Raw genomic sequence first — 13,281 nt, 5'->3', positions numbered from 1 at the left:
TTTCCTTTTCTGATAGGAGTCTTTTCATCAGTTCCTACATCTAGGCCAACCTCTCGTGGTTTAGGTCCTTAGTTCCCTGGGCTGTTCAACAACTCCCATTGACCGTATGCATTTGACGGGTTATTCTCCCTCCAAGCTCGAGCTTGGTTTGGTGGGGCATTCCTGTTGTCACGTACCTCGGAAGGACTTCCCTCGTGGTGAGTTCTGCTGACTCCATCACGAGTCGAATTGGTCCTTTGTGAGTTTAGGCAATCTCGCAGATCAGAATGTGGATCAACCCGAGGGTTTTGAGCTGAGCTCAGCTGATTCCTCAAATATGTGCTGGTTGTACCACTTCGACAACCCTCCGTCCAATAACTTCCATTAGAAAAGCTCAGAGCTTGTGGTCGAGGATGAGGATCTGGAGCGTTCCCGCGTGCTTGTGGGACATGAGCAGGGGCAGCGGAAGGAGGATTCCTCCTGCTGTTTCTGTAGGCAGGGACGTCTCGAGCAAAACGAGGTGGGGACGGATGCCTGATTGGCGACGGAGGGTGTCTGATTGGTGTAGCAATTCTTGTCCCATCAGGTCGGATCAAACTAGCCCGAGGTTGATCAGCTGCTCCATTTCTGGTTCCCTGTGCATGGCGATCTGATCGCGGTACAGGGAAGTCGGTCAGGACACACCGTCTTTGTGAGTTTGTCCTTGAACGTTTGCGTGGGTTACCATGAGCATTCGACGATGGCGTTAAACTCGGAGTCAAGGTTCTGACCGACCGACTGACTCGTTGGTGATCCCTGGGAAAGCCACCAAACGGGGTTTTTTGGTGATTGGGCGACACAGGAGTAGAACTTGGAGTTGATGTTCTAACTGATCTACTTTGCCTGGGTCGATTATCCCGGTGAGACTTACGAGTCCCGCCTTGCCTCTTTCCAAAGTTAACGTCGGTTGCAAGAGGGGGTAGCCAAGACAAGACTTCCTCGATTTTCTTATTGGCCTTGGCTAGATGGCTCCTCAACTGCATGTTCTCCATCTCTACCACAGTCAAGTAATCCGGGTTCGGATTCGGCAGTAGAGCTGCTGAAATTTCAGTGTTGCCATGGCCCATCGATTGTTTTCTCGATCGCTGCTGGATCTCCGAGCCTTGTTCGTCAGAAACAGTGGTATGGTGAGTCTCTTGCCCACCATGCTGATCTGTTTCGTTACCGTGCCTTGAACGAGTGACTACCATGATGAACTTTTTCCTGAATCTTTTTCAATGGCACTAATTGGCAACTCTCAATGAAAGCACCAAACTATTGAAGGGGTTTTTTGCCAACAGTGTATTACGAAAATTAGCTGGAATGAACTAGTGCTTAAGGATAAACCGTAATGAGAATAATCACTCTTTAAGGTAACTAGAATGATATAGTAAGAACACTCATTCCTTTTAACGTGGTTCGGAGGCTAAATTCCCCCTAGTCCATGAGTATATATTATTGTTGTATATCTCTTTCTATTTTTACAGATTATTTGCATTACAGAAAGAATCCAACCCTTTTTCTATCCAAGGTCTTGGTATTTATAGGAGAATGATCCCTGGGTAGGTGTTGGGGTCATCCCATGATCACTTGATCCCTCACATCATCCCTGTGACACTGATGATTAACATTTACACTTTATATTGAAGTGTGGTCTAATCATTAGGTAAAATAGATCATGGATCACATAGTCTAAATCAGGCGTGTGCTGTCTGGTCATGCACGTTTATATTGCGTATCCAGGAATTCGGGAGTAAACAGATATGTGACGTCTGTTTACACACGTTTATATTGCATGGTCAACTTTATAAAGATCCTGGGGTACGTCAGACCTCTAGCTTACCACGAGCTTAGCGTAATGTCATCTCGTGCCTTTTGATGCTATATTACACAAATGGTTCCAGGTAATAAGTTGCTAAATAACTTATCATCTCAAGCTATTTGTCTAGGGAATCATGCTCAATCCCCCCGGATGAAAAGTGAACACATGGAACATCGATTATAGCCTTTTGCTAGCCAGCTGTACCCGAGCTGCCTAAAAAGATACGTGCTAATTTTCAGTGCGTACAATACTTAACCCCTCCTATTCTTGTTATTCTCAATATCCTCAAATGCTAATAAATCATATCCCATTACCCTTTAATTCCCGGTGATGATATAATCACCAAATTACCCTGAGATTGACCCCAAGACTCACCCCGAGCCCCGAAATTAACCCCGTTATGACTAGACCACAAACTTGCATTCCATGATCGTCCCGTGCCAAATGGCTCGAACAAATCAATATATAATGTGGTATTATTCATAATTCAACCACATGCATGAATATACACAATTACGCCCTCAACATGCCAAATTACCAAAATGCTCTTGTTGACCACGTTTTTGGCCAATGACGTGTGGACGTAAAAAACGATAAAACCTTCAAGAGAAAATAACCGACACAGACGATTTTTATAGTGGTTCAGCCCCAATGTGATGGTAATAGCCTAATCCACTTAGAGTTGTGATTATAGATCTGCACTCAAGATCAGATGAATCTGAGCCAACTGAGCTTTTTCAGTGCAGATTACAAGAATACAAGAATTCTCTCAAATACAAGTACTCTCTCTCTATAGAAAATTAGAATTCGAATCAAAAGTTCCCAAAAGTCCCCTTTATGATGCCATAAGCCTTGTATTTATAGGCTTAGGATCGTACAGATGATATCCCCCATAATCGGGATATTTTATTATTCACATTTTATCTAAATTACAGCAATATTCAAAATGTAACAGTACACCATATTCGTGGGATAAATGAGAGATTCCCGCGTATGCCAAGACCGATTCTTGTTGAAGTCGTTTATGGGAATCTTAACGTAGTCCTGCTCTATCTAGTTGATCCATATCACCTTCAGTTTGGTCGGCCACACCTTTACTGGGCAGTCATGCACTTGACTGGGCAGACATGCACTTAGCTGGGCAGACATGCACTTAGCTGGTCGGACATGGTCATGGCCGATCAGCAAAGTTCATGCCTAGGCAGGCAAGGTCATGCCTGGGCAGACAAGGTCATTCCTGGGCAGGCAAGGTTATGCCCGGGTAGACAAGGTCATGCCTGGGCAGACAAGGTCATTCCTGAGCAGACAAGGTCATTCCTGGGCAGACAATCAAATGACTGGTCGGACAAGGTCATGCCTGGTCAGTCATGACACTTGACTGGCCAGTCAAAACTCTTCATTGGTCTACCGGGTCACTCCTAAGCCAGATCATTTTATCACAACTCTGAGGAGCCAATATATTTATTGACTATTAATGTGTCGTTTACGCACCATGCACTGCCACTTGTCACCTATGTTGCCACGTCATCGATCTCCAATTTTTGGGGATAAAATTTGCCCCCCAAGTTTATCATACGATTTTCTCGTATGATAAACTTTTCTTCTAGCAAAATGTTCTTGAGGTCATTCAAAAGCTCCTATCCGGTTGATAACTTTCATGTAAACCCACGACTGAACTTGTCTTTTGATTTCTTCAAATCCTATTTTTTGATCTTATTGCAGTATGTGTTTTGGATGAGATATGGTGTTTGTGCTTGATGGAATTTAGGGCTTTGCTTTTCGGAATGGATTTATAGTGAGGTTTGGGTATGGGACATGGGGTATGGGGTATGGCCGTTTGGCCATTGTTTTTTTCCTTTGTAAAAAGTATGGTCCAATTGGACCATTCATTAGCCCCTCGGTCTCAAGATGCATCCGACCGGATGCTGCTTTGGCTTGGACTAGTCACCTCGGACAACCTTGGACACACACCTCGGACATCATGGCTTCTCTAACGCCAGGCTTCTCTCCTCGGATGTGTGCTGCTTGGACAGATGGATGCTTTTTGGACATAGCCACTCGGACACGGTCCTAGCTGCTCGGACACAGCCCCACTCGATTGGACACAGCCCAATCCGCCTGGACATAGCCCCAATCCGCTCGGACACAGCCTTCTCTTCCTCGGATGCGCATCCATTTGGATGCACACATGCCTTGGACACGTACGCTGGCTGGTCGGACATGTGTGTCCCCACTCGAACACCAAAGGGTAGCTACTTGGACGCATTGCCTTAGGCACCAAAATTCTGGGCCTAGTTCCTCGGACACCTCGGCTAATCCGGTCGGACACCACTCACACTATGCACCAAATTTTTGCCTTTTATTTTTTCCTTCACACATGTTTTTTCTAAGGGATAAAACATATTTTTACTACCCAATAAAATAATATCTGAGTAGTAACAAATATTTTTCCTTTAAATTTATCGATTTATGTTTGTTTGATTCACTCCAGGGACTCGTCAATGTTTTTTATGCCCAACAATAAAGTTTCCTACTCGACCAGTGATATATGCTTAGCCGACCAGGGAAGTTGTATCTGCTCTCCCGAGCAGGAAAACTTTGCACCTGATCATCTACACTTGTACCTGGCTAGTAGTTTACTCTTTTTTGTTGTGAAGACAATTGTTGCTTAGCAGCTTTGATATTTTTCTCGTACAACCGAGTTGTTGGCATTTATACTTTACTTTTCTTTGTTAACTTAAAACATTCTAAGTCTTCTTAGACTTAAAAAGTTATAAGTGTTTTGTGAATAGTAAAGTCACTCTGATGTATGCCTTATATTTTCGCATGAGTACTTAGTTTTCTAACTTAGAAATTCCAGACATTTCATAAGTCCATACTAAGTATACTTTCTCACACTCTTCTTGCTCTAACATTTTATGAGCATAATGTTTATTGTCACACGAATATCTGCTCCTAACTTGAAATTTAAAAAAATTCCAAGTTACTTAAGTTTTGTCAAACAAGTTAGCTTAATGACCTTTTTGGACTTCGAAAATTTACAAGTCAGCCTAAAAATAGATATATTAACTCGTGCTCTTATTTCCTGTGTTAAATTATATACCAGTATACCCCATGTGCCCCCCAGGTGATCGAGGGTTGAAAGATCCTTAGTCACTTGCTACTTGACCGAATCTGTTCGAGCAGTTAATTGCTCGTGAAACACATATAATATATTGAAAATATTCGAGCAGTTGAACACTGCTTGAACGTATCGACCAGTTGAACACTGTCCGATTTTACCGACCAGTTGGACACTGCTCGGATAACTAACACACATGCATATTTGTAGCAAGAATCGACCACGCTGCGCGTAGTCTCTTTTATTACTCGTAAATTAAAATGGACAAAACATGTCTAATAACGAGTCTTAAACAACCAAAATTGTTCAAAAATAAAATGATTGGTTAGCAAATAACCAGCTAATAAACCAAACTTAAATAACAAGTCAAACAACTCGAAATCAAGCTACCACTCTGAAAGCGGTATTTAAAAATAATATATCCTCTGATGCTCGCCACTCTAGTGGTTTCTGATCCTAGCACTCCCGCTCAGCATACCTCTCCTTTGCTTCGTTGCTTTCCTCAGCCAAGTGTGGACCTCCACATACAGTGTCTAAGGTAAAGTCCACAGGTCCGGGCTGCAAGGGTGGAGATCTTTGCTGCTTGAAACCAGGATTGTTGCTGCCTCCTTCTCCTTGGGGTGTCTCTGCCCGGTACTTCCTCAACTTGCCCGACCGGAGAAGAAATTCTATCTCGTCCTTGAGGTGATTGCATTCATTCGTGTCATGACCATAATCTCCATGGAAACGACAAAACTTATTCATATCTCTCTTCCTCATCTCTTTCCTGATGGGGGGAGGCTTCTTGTAGGGAACCTCTTCATGACCAGCAAGATATATCTCTGCTCGGCTGGTCGAGAGAGTGGTGTAGTTAGTGAATTGAGGCTCATACTTGGTTGGATTTTCACTTGAATTCAACTTTGCTTCCTTTTCCTCATGGTTGTCATACCCGTTATTTCCATGTTTCCTTCCACCAGAGTCAATTGATCCTTCCGGATTGTTTATGCCATTCTCCTCTTTCTCTATTGCATCATCCAATTTCATATACTTTTCTGCTCGGTTAAGAAACTATTGAAGTGTTGAAATTGGATTTCTATGTATACTGTCCCACAGAGGGCTCTGATAAGTTATCCCAGCGGATATGGCTACCATCTTCCCCTCGTCTCCTACACCAGTTGCTCTATTGGCTTCTCTCATGAATCTCTGTATATAATTCTTTAGAGACTCATCTTTTCCTTGTTTGATATCTGCCAAATGGTTGGCATAAACTGGTGGAGTCCGGGCAGTGTTGAATTGTCTACAAAACTCCTTCTTGAATGCTTCCCAAGAGGTAATGGAGTTTGGTTTAAACTTTCAATACCATTCCTGGGCAGTATCCGACAATGTAGTCGGGAAAACTCTACAACAATAATCGTCACTTACTCCGAGCAATTCCATTTGGTCCTCGAACTTCCCAATATGTCTGATGGGATCTGCCTTTTCTGTATATACTGGCAGAACCAGTGCTTTATACTTTGCCGGTGGCTGGGCTGCTCTAATCCGGGCACAAAATGGGCTGCCACTCTAGTGGTCTATCGCATCTATCCCGGAAGGTCGTTTTGACAAACCTTGCACTTCAGCTGTTAGCACATCAAGCTGAGCTTGGATGGCTGGTGTAACAGATGAAGTTCCAAGATCTTGACCGCCTGGTCGGGCATTACCATCTGGCGCGCCATCATCAAGTATTTCTACTTGACTGGCAAGGCGGTCCAGATTTTTCCCTTCGACCGGGACGGTCCTCTTCTTGTTGGTGATAACGTCCCTCAGATCCTTCCGGGAAGCATGCTCTCCTGCCCGATCGAACATTGTACTTTTTGATTTTTCAGAGGGCTTACTATGTGGGACTTGAGCTCTCCCACTACGCTGCTGGCCGGGGTGCAGTGGAGGCCTTTCGGTACGCCCCGGGCAGTCTTTTCCTTCTTGTTGGTCATTGCCCTCCATTTCCTTTGACTGTTCGGTGTGATGACTATCAGCCTCATCACGACCATGCCCATCTTTGAACTGTGAAGTCCTCTTATCTCGAGGAGATTTATTTTGCTCATGCTCAGGTGGAGTCTTCTTACTACCCGATCGATGACTTCCTGATCTTGAAGTTTCTGATTGGTGGCTTCTGGAGGGGGTTCTAGAGTGCTCCCTTTGCGTCGAGGCAGTTCTGGATTGGTCCCCATCATCTTCTCGACCAAGGGGGGTACTCCTGCTTCTGCCCGATCCTCGAGAATCGGCTATGTCAGTGGTCCTCCGACCAGCATTATTATTTCTTGCTCCCTGAGTGGCTGCTTGTGCTGTGGCTTGGGCCAATTGGGTATCTGCTTCTAGAGCAAGTCCTGCTTCACAATGTCTTCGGTTGACCTCCTCATGTTGTTGTCTGAGCTTTTCGCTTCTGGCCTCCATATCGCGCCTTTGCTGCTCTAACGCGGCTTTATGCCTGGCCATCTCTTCAGCGAACGCCTCCTCTCTGGCGTGGAATTGTGTCATCTCCTCCTGGAAGGCGCTCATGGCTTCCTGGAGTTCTTCGACTTCTAGAGTCACGTCTTCGAGCATGACCCTAGGCTCATTCTCATGGTCTTGTGGGCTAAGACCTTCTGATCTAGCAGGCTCTTTTGAGGCGCCTGTCTTCTTGGAGGCAGCATTGGTGCTCTTAGGCACCATAATACTTTAGGGGCTGTCTGTCTTTCTCTTCAGGCTCTCAATGAAAGCACCAAAATGTTGACCGCATTTTTGTCCAATGACGTGTAGACGTAAAAAACGATAAAACCTTCAAGAGAAAATAAACGACACAGACGATTTTTATAGTGGTTCAGCCCCAATGTAATGGTAATAGCCTAATCCACTTAGAGTTGTGATTATAGATCTGCACTCAAGATCAAATGAATCTGAGCCAACTGAGTTTCTTCAGTGTACATTACAAGAATACAAGAATTCTCTCAAATACAAGTACTCTCTCTCTATAGAAAATTAGAATTCGAATCAAAAGTTCCCAAAAGTCCCCTTTATGATGCCATAAGCCTTGTATTTATAGGCTTAGGATCGTACAGATGATATCCCCCATAATCGGGATATTTTATTATTCACATTTGATCTAAATTACAGCAATATTCAAAATGTAACAATACACCATATTCGTGGGATAAATGAGAGATTCCCGCGTATGCCAAGACCGATTCTTGTTGAAGTCGTTTATGGGAATCTTGACGTAGTCTTGCTCTATCTAGTTGATCCATATCACCTTCAGTTTGGTCGGCAACACCTTTACTGGGCAGACATGCACTTAGCTGGGCAGACATGGTCATGACCGATCGGCCAAGTTCATGCCTGGGCAGGCAAGGTCATGCTTGGCAGACAAGGTCATTCCTGGGCAGGCAAGGTCATGCCCGGGCAGACAAGGTCATGCCTGGGCAGACAAGGTCATTCCTGGGCAGACAAGGTCATGCCTGGGCAAACAAGGTCATTCCTAGGCAGATAAGGTCATGTCAGGGCAGACAATCAAATGACTGGTCGGACAAGGTCATGCCTGGTCGGTCATGACACTTGACTGGCCAGTCAAAACTCTTCATTGGTCTACTGGGTCACTCCTAAGCCAGATCATTTTAGCACAACTCTGAGGAGCCAATATACTTATTGACTATTAATGTGTCGTTTACGGACCATGCACTGCCACTTGTCACCTCTGTTGTCACGTCATCGATCTCCAATTTTTGGGGATAATAGCTCTTATAATTAAAAATGGACCCATATGCATCTATTTATCATCATATTATAATATAATTCACATAAACATGCATATAATTATTTAATGGCATAATAAATCAACTATGGCCCTCCTGGACTCCTAATCAATGTTCTAAACCTTATTAGGAAATTTGGGGCATTACAATTATCCCCTCCTTACAGAAATTTCGTCCTCGAAATTTATCTGAACCGCCCGGAATATGAATTTCGCACAACTGATTCCAGTTTCCCAGGTCGTTCCCTCGACCTTGCTGCCTCTGAAACATACCTTAACCCATGGTATAACTTTGTTCCTCATATTCATATTCTTTCTGTTAAAATCTGAACTGACTACTCCTTACAGGATAACTTAGCCTAAATCTCCAGATTCTCATAACTCAACTCATGAGTTTCTTTCCAACTCATGTTCTCAACATGGAAATATAAAATACACAGTATACAACTGACAGTGCCAAAGATAAGGCCGATCCAAAGTCAACCTGACCAGTCCTATCCAGGACTCAAACTGTCATACTAATCTAGGGCTCAACTTGCCCTTATCTCCTCACCGCTTTTCATGGTGATACTTTAAAGAAAATATAATCTTCTACTTGGAACTCCATGCTCCTGCTTTTCAAATCAATATAACTTTTCCATTTACTCTGAGAAGTGAGCATCCAAGCTCTAACCTTTAATAATCTCTAGGCATGGCAAAATGGGGTGGTGAGGTGGGGCGGGGTGGGGCCCCGACCCGACGGGGCATCTTTGCCCCGTTTAAAACAGGGTGGAATGAATTCAAACAGGGCGGGGTAGCCCCGCCCTGCTAGGAATTTAAGTGGGGCGAGGCCGCCCCGCTTCGATTTTTTTTTTCTATACTCTAACCCAATTCTCTCATGCTACTTATATACATAGTACGTAAAATTGACATTTTATATGTGGTTTAGAATATTTTTAATTCTATATAGACTAGAAAGAATTATAAATATTGAAAAATATGTTTTATATAATTCATCCTTATTCTTATTTATTTTGTTAATTTTAAAATAAAAAAACAAAATATAATATTTGATGATGTAGTTGATACCAAATGTAAAATAAAGATTACAATAAAAAATAATATTTAGGCTTAGTGAAAATTCTAAAATTATAATTTAATGTTTATAAAAAAAAAAAGTTAAATGGGGCAAATGGGGCAGGGCAGACCCGCCCTGATTAAGCCGGGGCGGGGCAACCCGCCCTGCTCCAAGAAACTAATCGAGGTGGGGCGGGGCGGGGCGGGGCAAAATGTTTGCGGGGCAGGAGCGAGGCAGGGCAAACCTGCTCCATTTACATGCCTAATAATCTCAATGATCCCCTGGATTACTTCAAGATCCAGATATAATATCTCACCCATCTCATTCAAATGAACGAGTGATAAACATTCTCTATCATACCTCACCTCGTACTAGATAACTCTATCGGATTTACCATCAGTCTTAGGATAATGAGTTGTACTAAATTCCATCTATATACTTATTGCCTTCCTTAACCCTTCCAAGACTTGGAAGTAGCAACTGAGTCCTCATCTAATAAGATAGGCCTTGAATTCCATGAAGGCGCACTACCTTTTTCACATAGAAGTCTAAAAACTGATCAATTGTGTTACTTGTCCTTACTAATAGAATTGAACTCACTTAGAATACTAGTCCATAATGACCCAATTCCAACTCATACTGGCCCACTATCCTGGGAAGCCCCACCGCAAAACCCATCGCGATGTTTCCTTATTTCCATTATAAAATACTCAAAGGCTACAATAGCCTTACTAGTTTCTGATACTTTGTCTTGACCTACTAACAGGCTAGGAACTTTGCCACATATACCATTATGTCCCTCTCCATCCCAGGTCATCAATATAAAGCTTTCAAACTCTGGTACATTGTCATGATGCATGTATGAAGAGAATAAGAGAGTAGTATGACGATTCATCCAGAATCTCCCATTTAATCTCAGTGTCCATCGGATCCCAAATCCGATCCTTATACCATAATAACCCATACCTGACACAACAAAACCCTTAGCTAATCCATCTAAGACATTCTCCTCAATCGTCCTATCTGTGGTTCACTTAATTATCTTTCCTTTGATCTTTTTCGAAATGATAATCTCAAGGGTACAGCTGGCCACCTGGCCCACCAGAAACTCTACTCTAGTTCTGGTCAGATCCTTTAACCAACATGATGCTTAGGCAATCACTTTTTACCTATCACTGAGGTGTCATAAAAACCTACTAACTGATTCTGATCTACAAGAAGACTCAGAACTCTTTCCCAAAACACATATAATATCCTGCCATCCAAGGAAACTCCCGCCTACTGAGGCGTTCCTTGACCTTGGCAAATCTCCACAGAGAATATACTATAATACTGTCGATCAAAACGATCACAAATCCAATTCAGATAATCCTTGAATACTCTGTTCATCTAATCCATCAAAACATAACTTAGCATTAATCAATTCCTCTAAACATAATCCAGCACTCCCACTACTCTTATCTGATACAAAAGTAGTCTTCTGCATATCCTTCTCTCTGATATCTAGCTGGTACTAACCAGATCAAAGATCCACCTTGGAGAATATCATCTTACCCAATAACCGAGTCTTTTAATTCTTACAACTCTACTGAGCCGTTTAAAATAGTGCCCTAGATGTGATTCCATTCCTGGCACCAATCCAATCACCATTCTATCTCTTCATATAAAGGTAGCCCTGGCAATTCCTCTGGAAGCACATCCAGAAACTCACAGACTAATCTAGTCTGTCCTGATCCCATCGGCACAATCTAAGTGGTATCCACCACACTAGCTAAGAGTTCCATGTATCCTCCTGCAACAGATCTCTAGCTCTAGATATAGATATCATCAGCATACAAAATCCATGCACAGTGTCAACTGCCACAAGGGCTTCCCACTCTCAACTCAAGAATTATTATTCTTCCCTTGCATTCTAACATCGCCTCACACTTAGCTAACCAATCTACATCCAATATTATACAGAAGTAAGTCATAACCAACTTTATCATATCAACTGATGAGTCCTTTTCACCATAATCTAACTCATCTCTTAAATTACCAATATTGTGTCACATTTTCTTTATAACATAACCATGCAATTTGCATAACAAGTCTATGCCTCTCTAGATGCAACAAACAAAGAAATAGCATGGTACCAAAACCAATCAACATAATACAAAAAAAATTAGAACTAGAAAGCTGACCTGCCACCCCTGAGGAACTAGTCTCAGTCTCAGTCTCTGACTGCATCGGAACGAACACTCGAGATGGAGTCGAGCTGTCCATCCCCTTTTGCTCATCCTTTCTTAGCCTTGGGCAATTCTTCTTATGATGCCCAAACATTCTACATAAGAAACATGCCCTTGCTCGGCATTCTCCCAGATGACGCCTCTTACACAGAGTGCATTCTGGGTAAGTCCTCTACTCCTTCTTCTTGCTTGCTCCAATAAATGGAGGCATCACTGCTTGAGCTCCGTGCTCTCCAGCACTCTCCTTCTCAATCTGATTTCCTGTGCTCTCAAAAGCAAGAGCCTTTCCTACCACCTGAGCATAGGTGGAAGTTTCATGCACTGGGGCAATTCTAAAGCCCTGAACTATTTTGGGATTCAATCCTTGGATAAACTTTTCCTTCCGAGCTACATCTGTGGGTACCCTATCAAACGCAAACTTGGCCAACCCATCAAATCTCTTAATATGCACGGTTACTATTGCATTGCCCTAAACCAGGTTCATAAGCTCATTCATCTTAGCTGTCTAGGCCGCATCACAGTAATATCTTTCATTGAACAGTTGCCTAAATTATCTCCAGTCCATCACATCTATGTCTTGTGTTTGGGATACTACTTCCCACCACGTCTGAACATCATCCTGCAATACATATGCCACACAGATCCCCCTATAATGACCTACCAACCCCATACTATCGAGAATGGAACTGATCATGCCCATCCATTGCTCAGCTCTGAATGGATCTAGGCCTTGTTGGGGTTTTATGCCCTAATTAAAACCTAAATTCTTTGTAATCTCATTTTATTATCAATAAAATAATAGAAATCATTTTTTGACTTGGTTAATCACTTTGCTCACATGTTTTATTTTCATGATTATTTATTTAATATAAACTTCTATTAAAACCCGAGCATATAGCTAATCTTATTTATAGTGACGTAATCACAATAGAATATAAATATGATTATATGTTCAAAATAAGTTAGTCCTAAGATTAGTCAGTGCACCTGATTTACACTGACTTGCCAATCTACGATATGATCTACTTACACATTACAGTGTTATGTTCTTTCCAGAACATAAGCAAAGTAGATAAAGATCGGATGTATTTGTTACATCGGACTGGACCGATATTGACAGTTGATAAGATAAGTAAACATGTCGTTATTATCTACTCTATTCATATCATATAGTTGACCATAGGTCAATTCAATATCGATTCTGAGTGGTTAGTATTCTAACTGATTGTATTATTTGAGTTCTTTGACTTGTTTGTTACCAGCTTACCCTACGGACTAGCCCATACTTACAAGTTGGGAACTCGGTAGTATAGT

The sequence above is a fragment of the Humulus lupulus genome, chromosome 4, assembly GCF_963169125.1.
Source record: "Humulus lupulus chromosome 4, drHumLupu1.1, whole genome shotgun sequence".
In the NCBI taxonomy this organism is placed as follows: domain Eukaryota; kingdom Viridiplantae; phylum Streptophyta; class Magnoliopsida; order Rosales; family Cannabaceae; genus Humulus; species Humulus lupulus.
This window is presented reverse-complemented; position numbering follows the sequence as displayed.